General features: G+C 38.5%; 2 long non-coding RNA genes across 2 annotated transcripts; both read left to right on the top strand.

Moving 5' to 3' along the window:
• The first annotated feature begins 4,373 nt into the window (after positions 1-4,373).
• On the top strand, positions 4,374-7,010 carry LOC147648325 (uncharacterized). The gene is made up of 2 exons (XR_015280507.1): positions 4,374-4,968; positions 5,420-7,010. It is a non-coding gene; the product is annotated as an uncharacterized LOC147648325 (long non-coding RNA).
• Positions 7,011-10,457: 3,447 nt separating this feature from the next.
• LOC147648324 (uncharacterized) lies at positions 10,458-17,642 on the top strand. Its single transcript, XR_015280508.1, has 2 exons — positions 10,458-14,832; positions 15,437-17,642. It is a non-coding gene; the product is annotated as an uncharacterized LOC147648324 (long non-coding RNA).
• The last annotated feature ends 4,448 nt before the right edge of the window (positions 17,643-22,090 follow it).

The raw sequence follows: 22,090 nt of genomic DNA, 5'->3' as shown, positions 1-22,090 counted from the left end.
ATACTCATATTGGTCTGTTTTTACCTATTAAAACTAACGTTCTTTGCAGCACCAATGACACTGCTTCAATTGGAGGGATTTGGGGTTTTTTTGTGACCAAGCAGTGCAGTAAATCATTCCTTTTCAGGGATGAAGAGAGAGTACATTATCTGCCAGTCAAGAAAAGACCCTGGAAGATGGACAAAGAAGATCAATAAAACAGAGAATGTGTCATCTCAACAAAATGTGCAAATTTCAGAAAGAAGCAATTTGTCTTTTCCTTTCACTAGCAAATCTGTGTCTGGGATGCTTCCATCCTATTCTACTAGAGTAGCAACACTGGCTACCACTTTAATAATTCTTCCAGGAAAATGACATCCCTTCATTTACACAACATTTTTCTTACTTTAAAACAATCTATTTTCTATATGAGAATAACCAATCTTCTCTCCTATTAGTTACACAACGTATGAAGGACAAAGGCAGGATGATGTCTCCACTCTAGGAAAGGGTAAATTCAAGTTTTTTCAGTGGTACTGCAGTGATTCATGACCCTCCAGTTTACTTCAAAAATAATACTAGAAAACTTTAAAAACTTTTTTTTTTGACAGATTTGAGTCAAAAGCCATTTTATCTTATATCTCACAACAGTTAAGTTCCCAAAAGTTACTATATACAAAAATATATTAAGTGCAGTAGGGAACCTGAAATTATGTCTAAACTTTGAGCAAATAAGTACAAATTTAAGTCTGACTCTGTGAACTAGAGGACAAAGCAAAACTCTTTTTTTTTTCCCTAAGAAAATCACATTTTTTTTCACTTATAACAAGAGTACTGTGTTTCTACGGGGCTTTGATTCCAACTTCTGGTCTCACTTTAGTTTTCAGAAACACTTAAGATTTATTTTATGTCAGAAATAAATGGTGGAAGGAAAAAAAGTTTGCATTGAAATACTAGATTATCAAAACCAAAAATAAATCAGAATAAACAAAATGACAGAGATGCTCCAGTTTAGTTTTTTTCCAAAGAGCTGGTAAGCAATATTTAGTTTTGAAGGATAATAGTTATTACTAAATCTGTGTTTGTCTAGCTCATGTTCATCCAGCTACATGTTCCTTCAGATTATAGCTAGCTAGGAACAAATCAGCCCAGGAATCCACATGGCAAATTGAACACTGCTTAGCTAACACCAGTTGATAATTGTGCCTCTCACAAAATCATAGAATGGTCCAGGTAGGAATTGGTGAACTAGATGGACCACAGTGAGTCATCTGATCCAACCTCCCTGCTCTGCCCAAGTGCGATCATCCTAGAGCACATTAGATAAAGATTTTGTCCAGAGGGTTCCTAAATACCTCCAGTGAGGGAGAGTCCACAACTCTCCACTCTGTCCAGGCAGAAATTCCTGTGCATCATTTACTGCCCATTGCCTCTTTTTCTATTGCTTGGCATCACCAAGAAGAGCCTGCTCCATCCCCCTTGACACCCTCCTTTCAAATACTTATAACTAACCAGGTCCCCTCTCAGTCGTCTTTTCTCTAGGCTGAACAGGCCCATCTCTCTCAGTCTCTTCACATAATAGAGATGCTCCAGTCCCCTAATCATTTTTATGGCACTTCAGAGGCCCCATTCCAAGAGTCCCATACCTCTCTTGTACTGAGGAGCCCAGAATACAAAACTCCAAATGCAGCCTCACCAGGGCTGGCAAAAGAAGCAGGACCACCTCCCTTGACCTGCTGGCAATGCTTTTCCTAATGGACCCAGGGCACACTGCTGGCTCCTGGACAGCTTGTGGTTCACCAGGATCCCCAGGTCCTCCTCCGCAGAGCTGCTTCCCAGCACGTCACCCCAGCCTGTGCTGGTACTTGGTGTTGTTCCTCCCCAAGTGCAGGACTTGCAGGACTTTGCCTTGGCTAAATTTCAGAAGATTCTTCTCTGTCCAACTCCTTAGAGTTGAGGCCATTCTGAAGGGCTGCAGAGCCCTCTGGGCCACTCCTCCCAGCTTTGGGTCATTGGTGAACCTGCTAAGGAAGCATCTGCCCTCCACCCAAGGCACTGATGGATAGGGCAAACAATGTGGGCCCAGTATGGAACCTTGGGGGACGGTACCAGTGACAAACTTCCAACCTGACCCTGTGTCACAGATTTTGACCCTTATTCAGCCTCAGTTCCCACTGTGCACTCATCCAGCCCATACCTCCTGAGTTTGCCTATGAGGAATCTGTGAGAGAAAATGTCAAAAGCTTTACTGCATCTACTCTGTCATTTGTTTCATCATAGGAGACAATCAGGTTGGTCAAGTGTGATTTATCTTTATTGAATCTGTGTTGACTACTGACCACCTTCTTGCCAGCTCTGTGGATAAAAATTGCCTCCAGAATGAGGCACTCCATCACCTTTACAGGAAATGAAGGGGAGGATGACAGACCAGTAGTGCCTTAGGTCCTTCTTCCCATTTTTGAAGGCTGGGGTGACAATTTTTTAATTCCAGTCCTCAAGCATTCCTTCTGGTCAAAAATGATGCTTCAAAGATGTTTGTGAATAGTCATTAATGTAGTATCCACCAGCTTTCTCAGTCTTTTTGCTTGTCTATAAAGCAGAAGGCTGTAGTTCACACAGGCATCCCTTGTCATCCCTGCAGGCCCAGACATTCCTGTTAATCACATTCACATCTGTTTTCAATTTGTTCCCTCCAAGAAGGACCATGTAGACAAGATTGGTCAGTAATGGCTTCTACTCTTCTTGACCTTTATAGACTGGTGGCTCTTTGATGAAAAGATTCTTCCTGTTGTCAGGTTTCTTAGTTATCTGTGTCTTGTCTGGTACTGATTTAAAATACTCAAATGCCTTCTTTCTCTTCTGTCTCTGACTGAGGAATTTATATTATGTGCAACACTAATAGAAGAAGGTCATCCTCTCAGACACAGAATTATATAAAGGTTTGTGGACCAACTTAAGACTGAACATTTTTTGCTTAGTTGTTGCATTAAGGAAAAAAGAATCATGCTAATATTTCTATACTGATTGTACTTCAGAAGTTGAGGAGGAGTGTGTGCTGTGTGGTGCAATAATGTGTGTACATATGTGAGTGTGTGCAGATGTGTGGGTGTAGGGAGAGAACTCAGTATTAAAAGGAATACAACATGAAGGATGTACCTGCAAAATACACAGTACAAAAGGCAAATATATATTTTAACCATGATAACTAGGAGGACTTTACTTTTTAAGTAGCACTTACAATGATAAGCAATGTAATTTGTATGTCAGTTATGGAATGAATGATGGTATACTTCAGGCCTGGGAAAAAGAAAACCTTGCATTTGTCCCTTTTCATGGATATTTACAAGGCGGAGGGGACAGGGGGATGGAGTTGGATATGAAGACCATATGGATCAGTAGTCTCCACAAATGGAAACAGCTTGGGTTTGGCTGAAAACAAATTTATTATCCAGAAAAGTAGGTTCTATAAAATATTATTTTTTTTATTTATTGAAGAAATAATTTCTGAAGGTTACAGGAACTAGAGAGAAAACTATTATCTAAATCAGTCCTAAAACCAGAATCATGTTCTTCTGGGGCTTTTAGGGTGCATTTCAGTTAGTGTATAAGACTGTAAACTAAGCAGTGTTTTATATACAACAAAGTTTGCCGTTTGATGAACTCAGTAATAAATAGACAAAATAAGTGTTTAAGACCCACAAACATGTCAGTATTTCTCTTGTGTTATACCATGAGGACAGAACCATGGTCTTTTGAAGAGTAGTATTTTATGTGGCATGAGATTTCTGTTCAATGAGGTTTGAAGTTTTTATTGTAGTATGCTTTGTGAAGTTTTTTATACTTGTGGAAAGTGTAGTCCACTTATGGTCATGTAGCACTGCTGTGCACAAATTCCCAAGGGACTGTATCAGACTATGCTGGTTGAAGCCACCAGACACTGGCAGCAAAGGACTATCTTCTGCATTTAAACCCTCTTGCCCACCACATAATCCCTCTCCCACTCTCTGGGATGTTGTGCTGGTTTTGCATTAATTGATATTTGGTGAGGAGGGAAGAAGCTACCCACGGAAATGATTTTTCTGAAAGAAGCTGCTAAGAGCTTCCTCTGTGCTGGGCAGAAACCAATACCTGGCTGGCTTTGAGAATAGACAACCTATTGAACCATTTAGAAGCTAGATCCAGCTCTGTGAGATAGATTCACATTTTAAAGGTGGGTAAGCCTGGGAAATCTCTTGGCTTCCAGTTTTCGAAGAGGCAATTGGCTGCCCTGGCCCTGCGCGGCCTGCGAGGCTGGGCTGGGCGGATCCGCTGAGGGGAGGGGAGGGGAACGGGCTGCCGAGCCCCTCACTGGGGCATCCACCGGTTCCTGTCCTGACGGGCTGCTGGGGGCCCTTCCCCGCAGGGCCGGACCCCTTCCCGGCAGAGCTCACCGGTCCTTTTCCCAGCAGCACTGCCGGGCCGTGCCAGCCAGAGGCTCTGTTGTCGCTGTGAGCAGCCCCGAGGCTGGGAGCAGCTGGGGGCCGGGAGTGGCTGCCATCACCCGGCCCGGGAGCAGCCCCATGGCTGGGACTGCAGGGCCTAAAAACCCGTGCAACCGGGGCAATGGCGCACGGCTGCTGCTGCCTCAGCATGGCTCACAATGAACCTTGTTTAAACACTCTGAGCCAGCCATGGTGTGCAGAGAAAGGTAAAACCGGCAACACCAGCTCTTCTTGTTTTCAGTGCTCCTCATGAAGAAAAGTGCAGAGTGCAGCTGGAGGCCGGCACGACTCACGCGGTGTCAGCAGAGACCAAGTGACCAGCAGTGAGAGGCACAGCGAGTGATCCCTGCCATGCACAGCCTGGAGAGGATCCACCTTTCAGTACTGCAGAACTCTGTAAAAACTGTTTAAATTGATAAAGCTTGATAACAAATGAACATCAATTCTCTCCCCAATCAGGAAAAGGGAACAGTGAAGACATGTAGAGAAAACAATATAAGACACTAAGGTCAGTAAAGAAGGAGTCAAATTCTAGTTAGGAGGATATTGAGGAGATGCATTAGTCTTGGGCTGAAATTCTTTTTGTAAGGCTATGGTGATATGCTATATTTTTGACATATCAGACTTTGGTTTTCCCTTGTAATTCATGAAGCTCATGGGGGGGATGCGGCATTTACCCACAGCCCATGAGAAAAGGGCACTTGTGCTGGAGAGTGTGGATGCTGAAAAACTGGAATCCAATGAGAAGGTTGAACAGAGAGAGATGAGAAACTTTGCTCTATAGATAAAGAAAAGCCTCTGTTCCCAGAGATAAAATAAGAAAACTTTTGGTTTTTTATGCTAGAAGAGTTCAACCTTAAAACAGTACCCCATAAATTGACATGGACCATGAAAGCAGCTTTGGGAAAGCTGCAAGGCATGGGAAGGACATTCATGCTGTGAACATTTTCCTTTGCCAGGCAGCTGATTTGCTGTGACATTGAAGCCACGAGGGAACTGTTTCTTGTGGAGAAGTCTCCATGGGATGGCAAGAGAAACTCCTCTTCCAAAAAGAACTGATTAAAGATTTGGAGGTGGTAGCTGATTGAAAATCCCAGCTTTTGTCTATGTTGTCAGTAGGAAAGAAAATATGTTGTAGAGGGGGGAGGAGAAGTGTTCTCAAGGTTTTACTCTGATTCTTATTATTCTTTTAGTTCTGTTAATAAAGTTTTCTTTATACCTTTAAAGTTTTGAGCCTGCTTCGCCCTCCTCCTAATTCATATCTCACAGCAGGAAATGAGTAAATAATACTAGTAGGTGCACTGACAATTTTAGCCAGTGCTAAACTCACCACAGATATGAAAGACAGGAAAAATCATATGCAGAAATTAAATGTATGGATCCTGAGACTTTGAGCATCAGCAGTGTCAAAATAACTGGAATATTTAGCTATCTCATGGGGATAATATGGTAATATTTTGTACAATTTTAGAGCTATTAGGTTTCCTTAGCATCTGTTACTGGAGATTTTTGAAGTGCTCTCAGATGCAAAGCCCACAGGCAGATGAACTGCTTGGATATACACAGGTTATCATGAACAGTTGTTTGAAAGTTTTCTGCATTGTGCAGTCAGTACCATGTAGAGAGGAAAAACCTCTGTGATTTGTGAGGCTTCTCTAGAGAAGAAAAATTACTTAATACAAGTCACGTTTTATCAGTAGTTACAAATTCAAATACTCCTAAGCTTTAGTCCTGACTCAGATACCAGGTCTTCTTGCACATTTTTATTAAAATGTGTCCACTTCCATCCTTCCAATGGGATAAAAAAATCTAAAACCCTTGCTGGATTCAGGCAGATGGATGACAAACTAGCAGGTATTCTTGAAATAGTTTACAAAGCACTATGGTTTCAGGAGAGATACCTTTTATAACCTTTTGTGAATATTCAGCACAACCAATCCATGCTGTTTCAGAAATAGGATTATAAGTATTTGTTCAAAGGAAGCTTGGGATAGAAATAGTTTAACAGGTCTGTCCAGGAGGAAATTAATCAAGTCCCAGTAAATTGTGCAATAACAGAATTGTTAGTATTCATCAATTTTGTGATGAATTGGATTGGATTTTTGCACTGAAAAACGCATTTTGCTGCTTAGTGAAAGTAAATAGAGCTGCATGTCTCCAGTGAGCATCTGTGTATGCCTCACTAGCAGAAGATATACTAGTGCACTGACTACCCCCTAAAGAAACAGGAGATTATTTTCGTATAGTTCATTTTTTATTAAGCACAATAATTAATAAAGTACCTAGGCTATCGTAACAACTCTCAACATCTGTTCCCTAACCTCTACAGAACAGTAAAACATGAATTACACTAAAGTTAAGTATTATCATCAACATCTGCAGTTCTCTACTCTTTTGGGACAAAAAGACATCAGCCAGAAAATAATTAGAAATGCAAATAGAGAAGCGTAAAGGATACTCTGGTAAATGAGTAATACAGAACAAATTATCAATGATACTCTGTTTAGGACAGATTTAGGACAAATGAAGAGAGAAAGTGAGAAAAGAAAAGGAAAGAAAGTGGAGAAAAATAATGGAAAAAAAAATAAGTCATAGTCCTTAAACCTGCTTAAAAAAAATAAAAAAAATCAATGTTTGTCTTAAATTACTCAATGCCTTACCTTTAAATTTCCATCATGGATTTCCTTTTTTGTAGTGATGTGAATCAATTTTTGTTTTTCTTGAAAATATTATTTCTTAAATTACTACCCAATGGAAACACAGTGGAAAATATGTCAGTAATTAACCGAGCTTTTACTTTTTTTTCTTTTTCCTTTGGGAAAAAGCTGAGTCCTTAGCTAGAGGCCTTCTAGAAATTCATGACTTTTGACTGCAATAAATGTCAGTAGAGATGATAAATTTATTCGCATACATATTTAAAAGATACTAAATGTATAAGCTTTTGTGTAAAAATCTATTGTCAAAATACAAAATTAAAATCATAGTGACTGTATTAAATGAAGGACAAAAACGTTATTTGGATTTGAACTTGACTGTGTCACTGTACTTGGTCTTATCGAGGTGCTTGTGCATTCCATTTGTTCATATGGTCACTGTCAAAGGCATGTCCAGAGTCAGCAGGACACTTGGATTTTTTGGGATTTTGTTTACTTTGCTTGCTTTTCTGTTTTCTCTTAGTATTTTTCTTCACTATTATAATTTCTTCTGGAGCTGATCACCACAGCTTCCATACATCTCATGTATTAGTAGCATACCTGGTATTGTTGACCCTTTAGCTGTAGTGAAAAAGCGTAAGTAATATCTGAAGATTATGGTTTAGAATAATTTATTTAATTTGATCACTGATTGGAGGCAGAAGGGTATAATACGCTCACAGAAAAAGTATAATTTTCTTGGGAGGTAGTTAATAAACAGACCTTCCCTTAGTGAAGAAATGTTAGACACAAGCTCTCCTATGCAGAAATAACTATTATTTTTATAATTTGTATTGGCTTTTTTTTTGGACTCATTTCCAGAACAGATAAGATATACTGTAAAAGTATTGGTCTTGGAAGGAAAGAGATCAAATGTTTAGGAAAAGTCTACAGAAATAATGGGATTGTAGTGGGAATAAAAGCAGGAGCTGCATGACAGTTTTGCAAAATTATGGTATTTCTTTTTTTTTTTTATTATTCAGGATATACTTTTGAACAATTTTTTTTCTATGTAAGAAGATCACATTTCATAAAAACAGAGTGCAGTCAAAGGCAGCGTTAAAGGCGATCAAAGATACTGTGCTATTATAATGAATAGTGACATAATAGTGTTATTACAGTATGGGTGTCTCACTCCAAGATCTTGTCAGTTTTAAGAGAGATAACTTTTTCACCTTTATTGTGATTAAAAGAAAAAAGAAAAAAAAACTGTCATGTTGTTCAAGACTTAAAGACTGAACTTTACTGACAAGCATATGTCAAGAAACATCTCTTTTGGAGAATTGCCATTCTTGTATTTGAAAAGAAATAGTTACCTTTTATGAGCACAAATGCCAATATATAAAGGGAAAAACCTACCAAAAATCCAGCATTTGAAATGTCTCTTTTTCAGATGTTAAAAGGATATGTTACCCACTGAGAAACTAAAGTATAGCATAGCTACTGTGGGGGTGGCGCATATAAATATACTTCAAAGCAGAGAATCCCATCTAAGATTTCTCATGTATTATTAATACTCAGGTCTGGATATTATTTAATCATAGTGTGAATCTGAAGTACTAAAAATACTTTTGATTTTAATATAATGCAGGCTTGCAAAGGCATTGCACTGTTCAAAACAAGCTTTTCTTATGTCAGCTCCTTGACACAGTTCTGTTCAAGGTCTTGCTGCTGGTTTAAAACATAGAAATTATAGCTTTTTACCCATGAAAGCACTGCTGGATTTATTTGGATCAAGATTGTGACCCCCTCATCCAAAATTTTATAAAAAACCTACTTAATATTCAAAAAACTCTCTTTTGAATACAATTATACAAATAACTTAGAAATGAATACTAAGAAGTAGACCTTTCTTTGGAGATCTGTAGGTTTCTTTCTTTGGAGAAGTCCATAGTTTCTGAATGGACTTTTCTACCTGTACTTATTTCTCTATGTGAGTTTAATAATGTAAGTTTAATATATCTTCTCATGATTAAATCATTCATTGAAGCAATTTAAGTTCACCCAGCCACAAGCCATAACAAGCACTCTAAAGTTTACAAAATCTGTGATAGCTTAAACAGAGCATCTGGAAACAGAACAATGTTCAATACTCCTATTTTTAAATTTTTTTTCTACTTAGATTTTTCTGGCTATTTTGTTCAAGCACATTAGTTTTGCAAAGATATTGAAGGTCTTTATGGTAGCAATGTTTTTAATAACTGGGGATAAAAAGAAAAAGAAAATTACTTATTAGCATGGCACCAATAATTCCATACGAGTCCTAATGCCACAAAACATTCACGCTAATTTGAATAATATCTCCTGAAAGTACTGAGGATGTTGTTTCTCACTAGAAAAAATCTTCATAATACAAGACATGTGAAGTACCTGATGATGAAGGAGTTTAAATGACAATAATTATATTATCAATTTTCAATTAATATGTTTTCCCCTATTTTTAATAATAAGAAATATTTAGGACTGAAGCCTTATATGTAAAGAAAAGGGCAAAGTGGTGCCAGTTTTTGTATTTGTTTAAAGTTAAAAGGCATGGCAGCACACAAACAATATGGTAGAAAGAAAGTCACTACAAGTTTAAAACTTCAGTTCAGTGATGGTCTTCCCTCTTCATGAAGATGTGGCTTTCTGGCATGGATTTTTTTCTTTCTTTGTACTGCACTATTAGGATGATAACCTAGAAGACACATGGTTGCTAGGGGCAACTCATTGCTGTAATGTTTATAGCAGACCTTGCAAAATTAATCCCTATTTGAGAGTAATGTCTTTTAATGTCAAGGGCACTTTGATGTGGATGTATAATCTTAAGTACATACATATCATAAAATCATGTGGACTTTTCTTAAGATTTTATTTTTTGTTCAAATCTCAATTGTACCTGGCTGGGATAGAGCTGATTTTTGTCATAGCAGCCTGTATGGTGCTGCAGTTTGGTTTTGTGACTGAAACAGTGCTCATAACAAAATGAAGTATTTGTTATTGGTGGATTGTGCACGCACAGTGTTGAGATTTTATTTTTCCATGCTCTCCACCCGGAAAAAACAGGCTGGAAAGACATTGGAAGGTGGTAGGGGACACAGCTAAGGCACCTGACCCCCACCTCACAACAGGAATACTCTGTCATATGATGGCATAAAATATATATTAAATGAGTAAGTAAGAAAAAAAGTATGTATTTTATTCAGTAGCTTTTGTTGCACAATATATTTTTTTTATTGAGACTGTTATATTTTCTTTATGCTGGTAAAATTTTACACAGTGGTAATTTTTGTCCTGCACCAGAAAAATCTTTCCCCCATCATGCAAGGTCAGGTAGAGGAATTAATGACTTAATACCTGATTGTAACACTGTACTGGACCTAGTTAGCAAAGAGTTATTTTTCTTCATAACAGAATTTTGTTGATAATGTAGAATTTATTTTCTTCAGAACATGCTAGTTTGTTTATTTTATATTGAATTACTTCCTTTCCTTTTTCTTAATTTATTGAGTACGGAGGGACGCATGACTGAGTGGCTTTGGGGTGCTTAGATGCCCTCTGGGGTTTACCCACAACAGTGATTCTTAAAAATTGAAATACTGTGTGGGAGAAATAATCTGGAACAGCCTTGACTTAAACACAAAACTGACATTTATGAAAATGTGTGACTTGTTGTTCTAACATAGCATTTCACAACAATCAATCAAACAGAAATCTGAAGTAAATAATTTCTTTAATTCTGCATATGATTGGAGTCATGTTGACAGGAGTAATGGGCCCATTTTAATAGCTTCATAGAAAAATATTTTTACAGGAAGGTAAAAATCTACTTAAAATAGAGAAAGAAACAAACTGTCCAAATGAAATACTTTGTCTTTTTCCTACTGTAGAAAGGGTTGTTAGTAAGTGCTCCTTTCAACTTCTGAAAACTGGCTATTAAGCTGTAGGTGCACGATGTTTACATAATTTTTTTATCCTTTCTTTTACTTTGAGAACTGTAGATCCTTAAGAGTCTTGGAATATTTCAGAAATTTACCATCTGTGCTTGATAGTATACTGTTCTTCATGACTCATCTATGTCATCCAGATTTTTATGCTATCATCCTCATTATTGCTATACATATTAGAAATTCCTGCAGATTTAGAAGGTATCTACTTGCAAACAAGAAGCACACTGTTAGGTGGCAGAATGATGAATAGGTAATGCTTTTATGAAAACTGTTGGAGTGGAGTCTTTTGGGCATTTTAAAGTTAATTTTTTCCTAGGAAATGCCATTTATGGTTTTAGGAAAACTCAGTGTCTTGATCTTTAATGCTGCTAAATTGCCATTGCTGACAATGTGGATGGTATGAAAACCTTATGAGTGCTAAGTTCAGTTGGACATTACAAGCATGCCAGCATAGGCTGTTAGAATTGATGTTCAGACTCACAGTAGGCAAAATTACTTGAGTAAACATTTACAGACAAACTTTAAAAATGTCAAATAGATTTTGTAATCCAATATACACACATCTATTCAGATCAGACAGTTTTCTTAGTTTGTGAGACAAACTCTTGGGCTACAGAATCAAGATCTTTAAAGAGTAGATGTTTCAAATCCTTTTTATCTAAGACAACATGTTGATTGAAAAAGTAAATTGAATTGTAGGACTGAAAGAATCTGGATCAAATTCCCTCAAGAATCTGAAGAAACACAGAAATGACTAGGAATATTGGTGCAGTTTTTCAGTGGCTCCCATATTGATACTTAAGTATTTCCCCATCATTTTGTCACCTAGGATAAGGAGTTTCTTCCTGGAGAAGAACAGAATTTATTAGAAATGGGAAATGTTCTGACACCATTTGAAAAGCTAAACAGTTATGGACATCCCATTTCACAAATGATTTTGCCAGAACTTTTCTGCAAAATGATTACTTTTTCATTTCAATAAGCTTTGTTAAATTTTCTACTTCTTCTTTCCCGATGTTGTGGCCTAACTACGGTTTCAAGGCTTAGCTCTTGCTTAGTACACTACTTCTTGGTCCCCTAGATACAAAAATACTTCAACGATTTTTTGGTCAATTTTATTTCTTCTTGCTCTGTGGAGTGCAATTGTAATTTCAGATGAATAGTCCTTATGTGTTCAGGCGTATTAGTTACATGAGGGAGTTAGACTTCCTTTAATAATTCTCCTTTTGCCCATGTGACATGTTCAGATTTTCTGTTTTAAAGGAATAGTTTCCACTCTTTTCCTCTCAAAGCATTTTTTTTTTCCCCAAGTCCATTTAAGAGAAATAGAATGTCATTGAAATTCCAAAATATTTCCTTTCAAAACTAGAATGATAAAATATATTTTTGGAAACTATCAGAAACCACAACAAAAATCCTATACATTCACCTTCTTCCTTTCTTTATTGCTGTTATATTAATAATTTGCATTAAATATTTTTTTCTCTATTTTTAGGTTTAATTATAAAAGCTGTGCACACAGAATTTTGCATGTATTGTCCACCCTTATATGTGAAGAAAAGGGCATAGTAGATTAATTTTTTTACTCCAAATTTTGTAATTGCCTTAAGCTTTTTTCAAGATTTTCCATTTGATCTTCTAGAATGTATTTAGAATTACTTTTGTGACACGGTAACAATTCAAGTTATTGAATTGTATTCAGAGATATGTACCTTTTACTTGCAAAAACACAGCATTGCTATCCTAAAGCTTGGAGTAAACAGCGGAATTTTTTTTTTGCTGACTCATTTACACTGCTAAAACCTCAAAGAGCCGTTTGCTTTGAAATAAGAATATGTGTTATATACCCTCAGAACTGTGTCCCAGATATCTTACTCATGAATAACTGCTACTAGTGGAAAAAACAAAGGTATGGTTATTGCAATTGTTGTGAGAAAAAGGATTCATGTAAGAATGCAAACAAAAGCACAAAAGTTGAAAATTGCTGCAGGATATCAGACTGGATTTGATAAAATATTGCTTTCTCCCTGGGGCACAGTCACAATGACTTTGGATGAGATTCCTTATTATTCACCAAAAAACAGTACATAAAACACTTACCTTGCCTTAATTGCACAGAAAAGGAACACATGCAATTATCTTTTTTTTTTATAAATGACTACCTGCTCTTTGGAACATCTATTTATATCTTCAATCTTCCTTACTCTCATTGTTCAACTGGAGCTGTAGTTGCTGTCCTTCTAATTGCATTGCAGTGGTTTTCTATAACCTACTTAGTCATACACGTCTTGTTTTGAAACTACAAAGCTATTAATATGAATACTTGTGAGAACCAAAGACTGTTGATGAACAGGAGCATGCATGACTAAAGATTATATTAAATAAATGTAGGTTGTTGAGAGAAAAGATAAACATGCAAAGATCAGAAATTTTAACTGCTCTGTAAATTGTCTTATTCTGTAAGAGGAAAGAAATTGTCTTCAGAAGCCTTATATTACTGACAAAAAGTAAATGGAAAAGTGATCTAGAAAAGAAGTGAAACACGAAAGAATATTAGAGAGCTTAAGAGTATCTGCATGCTTCCAAAGCCTACAGTATTAACGGTCATAGTAGTATGTTACTGGGATATTTGAGCTGTAGAGTGGTACTAAAGATGACTACAAACATCAGGAATGATCCACTTTGGGCCTACTTATTCTTCACTGAAATGGTGACCAGGCATTGGAATAGGCTGCCCAGGGAAGTGCTGGAATCACCATCACTGCAAGTGTTAAAAAAAAAAGCATGGATGTGGGATCTGGGATGTGCTTCAGTGATGAATATGGACATGGCTAGGTTAATGTTTGGATTCAATCTTAGAGCCTTTTCCAGCCTTAATGATTCCATGATTCTGTGATATTCCTTGTGTCAGTTGAGGTCAGGCATCCCTTGTGTGTCCCCTCCCAACAATTTGAGCATTCTCAGTCCCTTCACTGCTGAGGTGGGATGAGAAGCAGAAAAGGCCTTGGCTCTGTGTAATCCCTACTCATCAATAATGAAACCATCCTGTGTTATCAACACTGTTTCCAGCACAAATCAAACCCCTAGATCCATGCTAGCTACTATGAAAAAAAATTATCTCAGCCAAAACAAAGACATTCTTCACTCCTGATTCTATACCACTTACATCATCCTCGTATCCCAAGCTATCCAATAAACATCACTCCCTTTCCTATTCTTTGTTAGAATACACAGATATAATTCCCTTAATCTGTGAACCAGTCCCATGAAATATGGATAAAATATTCATAAATTCCCGTAAGTGTCCACAAAATATCCATTGGATTTAATTTAGTCCATGACTTCAGCCTCCATCTCTTATGATGGTCACTCAGGACAGGGGAGGTGGTGTCAAGTTGACTTACTGGGCACCAAACCCAGCTCAGGTAAGGTCACCGCTGCACTTGCACAGGTTCTCTCCAGGTTTCTCCACCACTGATTCAGGTTGTTCCTGTTGTAGCAATTTGTATAATATGTGAGTCAAACCCTGGATTGTAATAATAACTTAAAGAGATACCCACTGCTATCTTGTGGTAGTTTCAGTTCAAAACCTGGTGTTCAGTTCAAAACACTCCATTTTAGTGTAGTGCTTTAGGTTTGACAATTGACGTTTCCCAGCCAATGCACCAAATAATATAATGGGTTTAGTGCTGGCTAAAATCACCAGTGCACCTACTAGAATTATTTACTCATTTCTTGCTATGAGATATTGTAGGAGACGCTTTCTGGGGACGGTCAGAGACACGGCAAAGACCTCTATAATCGAGTTAAGTGTTAGAAGTTTATTTCAGGGCGTGGGGTAGAGAGAGAGAGAGAGCCTGCTATGAGCCAACAGATAGAGCTCAAGGCGGGCTCAGGGAGAGCAATACAAAAGAGGGTAAGATACGAATACATGAGTTTAAGACTTAAGATTTCTACGAAAGAGAGTTACAGAACATAACAGAAGTGAGAGAGCCGGAAAAAGAGAGAGACCGAGCTCTTCTATACCACTACTTATATAACCTATACCTTTGAATATTCTATTCCTTTACTAACCAATCTTTCTAAGTATACTAATATAGTAACATTTGTGTACAACCTATAGAAATCGCTATTTTTGCATATTTTTAGTTATCTCAGGGTCCTTCAGACCTTTCCTTATAAGGCTGGGATGAGGGTTCTCAGCTTGGTTTTATTGCAGGAAAGAATGTGTTCTGGCATACCAGCCCAGTTTCTTTGAATTATTCAAACCGTGCTATCATTTGTATTTCCTCCTTAGCCTTTCTGGCTACAAAGTCATATTTATAATTTCTTTCTAATTCTACCTTCCCAACAGATATGAATTAAGAGGAAGGCAAAACATGCTCAAAACTCAAAAGATTTAAAAAAATTCTATTAACAGAAATAAAAGAACAATAAGAATCAGAACACAACTGTTAGAACACTTCTCCTCCCTTCCCCACAACCTCCTTTCTTTCCCTCTGAAATGTAGAGACAAAACCTGGGATTTTCAATCAGTTACCACCTCTGCAATAGCCTATCAGTTCTTGTACGGACAAGAGTTCCTCTCACCATGCCATGGAGACTTCTCCACAAGAAGCAGTTCTCTCATGGCTTTTTAATTTACAAATAGCAGCCACCCAGAAAACCTGCAATTGTGAAATTCCTCCCATTTTCACAGCCTTCCCGCAGCTGAGTTCATGGGCCATGTCACGTTATGAGGTACTGTTTTAAGAACGAGATGTTCAAAAGCAAAGGTTCTCTTCATTCATCTCTGTGATCATCTTCATCTCTGGGAACAGAGGTCTTCTTCTTTTTTCCCTGGGGGCAAGAGGTCGTCATCACTCTCATATCTCTCTCTCTCTGTTCAAGCTTCTCAGGGGATCACAGCTACTTCAACATCAGCTTTGCTTCATTATGGATGCCTCTGTTCATGTCTAGTTTGAACGCTCCATCCCCCCATTCTTTCTCATGAATTAAAGGGGATATACTAGTGTATCATTGTCCATCTCCATGGCCTTACCAAATGAACTTTCAGGGCAATACAAAGGCATCTCCTCATTCTCCTTCCATCTGGGACTCAACTCCTTCTTCAGTGACCTTGGTGTCTTCATGTTGTCCTCTATGTGTTTTCACTCTGTCCTTTAACTTTAGAGAGGATTCATGTTTTCATCATCACAAATTTCATCGGTGCTGTGAGTTAATACTTCACCTGGGGCCTGAGGATGGTCATGATGGTTTCTGCTGGGCAGTGGCCGAAGCAGTCACGGTGGTGGATTTCAGGCTGTGCTGGGGGCTGTGCCAAGATCCCAGGGGCCTGACCACAAGGGTGGTGGCTGCTCTGGCTGCATGACTGATCTCCAGCCCCTGCTTCCCTCAGTTTCAGCTGCGGGCTGATGGCTTCTCCTCCCTCTGCCCGGCAGCCGCTGGGGCCACACAGGCTGTGACGAAGGGAGGCTGTGCCAGGCTCCTGGGGCCGCTCCTGGGGCCTGACGGACCCTGGCTAAGTACGGGTCGGCAGCTGGGCAGGGCTTAGGGTCAGCAAGATGCTGCAGCTGCAGCCCGGCCCAGCCTTGGCCAGGGCCCACAGGCTCCTGTCCCCCTCCCAGCCACCGCCGGGGTCCAGCCCGGCCCCACCAGGTCGCGGCGGAGCGGGGCCGGCCTGACCGACACCCACTTACCTCTTCAAAGCCGGAAGGAAGAGAGCTTTCCTGGACTTTCCCGTCTTTAAAATAAGAATTTCACAGAGGTGGACCCAGCTGCTAAAGAGTTCAATAGGTTGTCAATTCTCAGAGCCAGCCAGCTATTGGTTTTTGCCGGGCACAGAGGAAGCTCTTAACAGCTTCTCTCAGAAAAATAGTTTCAATGGATGGCTTCTTCCCTCCTCACCAAATATCAATTAATGCAAAACCAGCACATATCTCCACCTCTGATGCTGCTTATGTTTCTGATGCAGCATGGACATCCATAGCCACAGATATTTTCAGGCGTGCCTTTTTTAGCATGGATTTACCATTAAGCCAGAATAATTTCAGAGTACCTATTGCCACAAAAACACAATCATGGCCACAAATGCTTTGATATTTCCACAGATATTTCAGGGTGTCCTGCTCCACTGTGGGCTTACTCACCGGTCACAGTCCCTTCAGCTGAAATTCACACTGGAATTGCAGCCTGTTCAGTACAGCATCGCAGGGACAGCAGCACGGGTACAGCAGCCGTGCCCTGGCCACCTGCCAGCCCAGGCACATTGCCGTGGCTGTTATCAGAACGTTCCCAGGCACAGCAGAGGGAGGTGATCAGCAGTATAGCACTGCAGTGACTGGAGAGAGCAAAAAGCAGCTGCTGACAAGCACGGGAGTCCAGTGTACAGCCAAGGAAGTGAGCCCCATGGCAAGCACAGGAGCTTGCTCATTTACCACTAAACAGCAATAAGAGACATAAACTCAATCTAGCACACCCTAACCAAACCTGTCATTATCTTGAAACTGTAAGCCCCACACTGGGTGCCAAAAATGATTGTTCTCTGCAAAAATATAAAACATAGTCCCATAGTAGGTATTAGACATCAATTTGGTTTTGAACATTCATGTGGGACACTTAAAACTTAGTGAACAAAACAAAAATAGACCAGTTAATTTTTGCCTACACAGGTTTAATAATCTATTCTACTCGTACTTCTTTGACATCCAGAGACAGTAATTTCTCTCTCCTACTCCTTCATCTCTATAGATCTGTATACTCTCCGTAGTAGCTACAAGTGTCTCTTGTAGGTACTGTCTTTTATAAATTTCTTTCACATATACTTTCTTTGATAAGGCACTAATGGTCTGTGTTCCTCTGAGTATCTTTTATCAGTATCCGAATATATTTTATCAGTATCTGTTCTTAATACTTCCTATTCCATATATACAGAGCGTGAAGAGAGGTCAGGCCATTAACCATCATTCATCTTGTCCATTAAGTAGAATATACCCGAGAACGTCACACAGGTGTTGGCTATATAACTTTCCACCACTTGTACAAAACTGATAACCAAGAGTAGACCAATATTTAACATCTCTGTCCTTTTTAGCATTTGATTTGCAATGCGTATCAGGAGTTTTGCTACTCTGGTACAGGGCATAAGAAATCATGGAAACACAGCAGCCACAGAGTGCCTTAGGGATAACATACTTACCACCCAGCTTTTGAATGCCAAGCCACTGAAAAATTTTGGCTTTTGTTTTTACCATCCAATTCTGTCTCTTAGTAATGCTAAGAAACATGAATTTATGCTCTTGTTTTAATTATTTCTTCATCGAAGTTGCAACGTTACCACAATAGTTTTTGTTCCTGTCCATTTCTTTATCCCTGACTAGAACACCAATAGTCACTAATTTTATTTTTTTTTTTGCAGCCTGCATGTCCTGGAACTAAATAGCTTGGCTTTTCTCTTTCAAAGGCCTTGATATATAAACTGTAAAAGTTTATATATAAAAAGAGAGTGTTTCTGGTTTTTTAAAAACTTACTTAAACTCTTAAACTCTTAAGAACTCACTTAAACTCTTAAAAAAGGAGTGTTTCTTATTTCTAAGAACTTACTGCTTTCTTTAGGACAACAAGCTCTGGTTCTACAAACTAATGTTCCTTCCTTTTTTGAAGTGTCCGTTTCTCTCCTATTATATCAGACCTATATGTCTGCTTACACTTTTCATTTGAAAAGATCTTCAGTCTAATTAAATATTCCATTCTTATAGATTTTGGTTGTAATTAATTCCCCCCTTTGCTCCTAGCCTGGAGTTAGGACCATAACTTAAAGCTATGACCACAAAGATAGGACTATAACTTAAATGCAACTTAAAGTTTGCAAAGTCATTTTTACTTACAGAAAGACAAGACAACTTGTGAAGCAGACCTCTAGAAAGATATCTTGCTGTCTCTTGTTGTCTTGCCAGATATTTATTGCTTAGCTACAAAATTTTAGCAACTGTACATCATGTACTATCCTCATGGCTGGTAAGTCAGAGCATCTCAGTTTCATTTGCTTCCACTAATGGAGGTACTGGACTCCATTACCCTCGCTGTCTTAATGTGTTATAGCACTGAACCAGCATCTTATTTTATGAAGACTAACCTCTCAAGGAAAAGGAATTAAAACAGATGTTGATGATGAGAAAAAGAAAATATTGACTTTATTTTGTTCCAACTGAGTAGTACCTTTTCTGTCTTTGGAGAACATGTGGTTTTGGTCTGGAAGCACAGTGCCAAGTTTTCTGTCTTCAAATGATAGAAACTACATTGTAAACATCTTCCAGCAGACAAAATATTTTCCTTAATAGAAAAATTCACTCAATATGGAAAATTTTCCCCATATTCAAAACAAACCTTGTGGCTGGTCTCTTTTCTATACTTTTCAGCTTCTACTTGTATCTTTCGGATACATTGGTTTTGATATATTTAACTATTATGTTCAGTTATGAACTATATAACAAGTAGCACTTGTTACCGCCCACACGGGGAATGCTACCTGTACACACGCACATATTTTTTTTCTGAAAAACAAAAAACAAAAAACAAAAAAACCCCTAATTTTAAAACCTATTTTAAAACTTACTTTAAAGTAGTGGGGAAGATTGTTGTTTTGTTGTTTTGTTTGATTTGGTTTGTGGGATGTTTTTGTCTGTTTGTTTGTTTGCCTAAAAGAATTTGTGGAGTTTTTTCATCCCAGAAGTCTTCTAAATTGAAACAGTTTAATGACTCCATTCCATAATTCTTTTCTCCTGCTGCTTTTAGTACATGCTGAACTTTACATCCTGGAAATGAATTGGTATAGTAAAATGTATGTAGCATGTTTACTTACACTGCTACTTTGCTATGGGCCCATGTAAAACTTGCTCTCTACAATTACCTGAAAGAAAGTTGTAGGAAGAAGCAGAGGACATAACCTCAAACTGTGCTGGGGGGGTTCATTTGGTAATCTAAAAGAATTTCTTTACAAAAGGGTTAAACATTTGAATGCTCCAGGAGGTGGTGGAGTAATACCCCTGGAGGTGTTCAAGAAATGACTGGACGTGCCACTTAGTGTATGTAATTGACAAGGTGGTGATCTGTCAGAGATTGGACCTGATGATCTCAGAGGCCTTTTCCAACCCATATCATTCTGTGACTCCATGATTCTGTGATTTTAAAAAGCTCTAAAGCTCAGTTTGATAAAAATTTTGAAATACTCATCATTCTGACTCTTTAAAAAAGAAGAAGAGATTGTCCACTCCACTGAAAAATTTTGTGGGCACTTCAGAAGTCACGAGGGATGTTCTCAACTATCCAAATGTATCTCTGAAAAATGAACAATACCTTCACTCTGCAAAGGTTCTTCTTCTTGCAATTCAAGCACTAAATGGAATCTTGTAGTCTTTTACTAAAGCAGTATCAATTAGACTCCAAAATAATATGTAAAAATATTGGAGATCAAAGCAGAAATATTAGCACAACTGTTAAATTCATGGAGTGAGGTAAGAATCGCTCTTAGCATAAAATATTGTGTTTTTCACTTACTGACATAAATTGCAGAAACAGGTTTATTTTTGTGAAGATCTGCCTTGGAGAGCTGATTTTGCTAATGAAGGCTAGAAGTCTTTCCATAAGTCCCAAGAGCAAATAGGTGTTTAATACTGAGCTTCTAAGGATTTTTTGATGTATTTTTCTAAAAAGAGATGCTGCTGACAGTGAAGTGAAATTAAAGCACCTGCAGGTAATGTACAATACAGGAAAAGTCAATTACTAGCTAGACATAAACATGCTGAACACCAAAGGAGCTTGGTGCTTAATATGCTTAATATATAATATCTGCACTATACTTTTCTATAAGAATATACAAATACTTTGCCATTACCAGTTATTCCACAATGATTTCTTAAACAGACATCCTCAGTATTCTCCATAAAGGACTTCAGTATGCACTTGTCCCATTTATCTTTCCACAAAATTTAGCTGTCTGAGCTGTCTTAGCTTGCAGGGGGATTAAAAAATACAGAGTTGCCACTGTTCACATAGACGACGTCACACAGGAAAATAAGAAAAGTAGGAATGAGGCCTAGAATTCTGCTTGCTTCAGAAAAGCTCTGCTGTTTCAAAATCATTGCTAAGTTAGGGTTGTCCTCTCAGAGCCTTAATCAGAAGCCCCTGTATGAGGTTACCACCTCTATAGACCTGTTTCTATCAAAAAGGGTGCCTACACAGGTAAATCTTTGTGGAGTCTAAATCGGAAATGTGCCTTTACAACTTAGAGTAAGTAAAGGAACACTAAACCACAGAATTTTTCATAGAACTTTACATAACTGTATGTATAAGTTAAAAATGTGTCTAACTAATGGTATTTTATGTTTGACCTTCATCAAATACCATGTAAGGACCTGAAATACAAATTGTGTCTGTGAATGCTCAGAGAATTAGAGCAGAACCGTTCACAGAATGGCTGAGATTGTAGGCAGTACCAGTAATTGTGTTGTCCAACCCCCACTGAAGCAGGGTCACTGTGATCATGCTGTTCAGGATTGTCCTCATACAGCTTTTGCTTCTCCTCCCAGCTTTGTGTCATCAGGGATAATGCGAAGGAGGCATCTGCTCTCCACCCAGGTCATCGATGGGTAAGTAAACAATGCTGGGCCCTGTATTTAACCTAAGGATGCATCTCCAGTGACAGGTCTCCAACTAGACTCTTGTGCCACTTCTAACTTGTGCCTCTGATCACCACCCTCTAAGGACTCACAAGTCAGTCATTTCTCAATCTACCTGTCTCATCCAGCCTGCATCTTCTGACCTTCCATGTAAGGATATAATGGGAGACAGAGATGGAAGGCTTCTGAAATCCAGGAAGACAACATTGACTGCTCTCCTCTTACCAGTTCAGTCAGCTGTCCTTCCTAGAACACAATCAGGTTGTTCAAGCATGAGTTCCATTATTCTTGTAAAGGGTTGTTAATTCTTGGAACGGGCTGGTCAGGTAGGT

The sequence above is a fragment of the Cyanistes caeruleus genome, chromosome Z (assembly GCF_971803275.1).
Source record: "Cyanistes caeruleus chromosome Z, bCyaCae1.hap1.1, whole genome shotgun sequence".
In the NCBI taxonomy this organism is placed as follows: domain Eukaryota; kingdom Metazoa; phylum Chordata; class Aves; order Passeriformes; family Paridae; genus Cyanistes; species Cyanistes caeruleus.
This window is presented reverse-complemented; position numbering and strand designations above follow the sequence as displayed.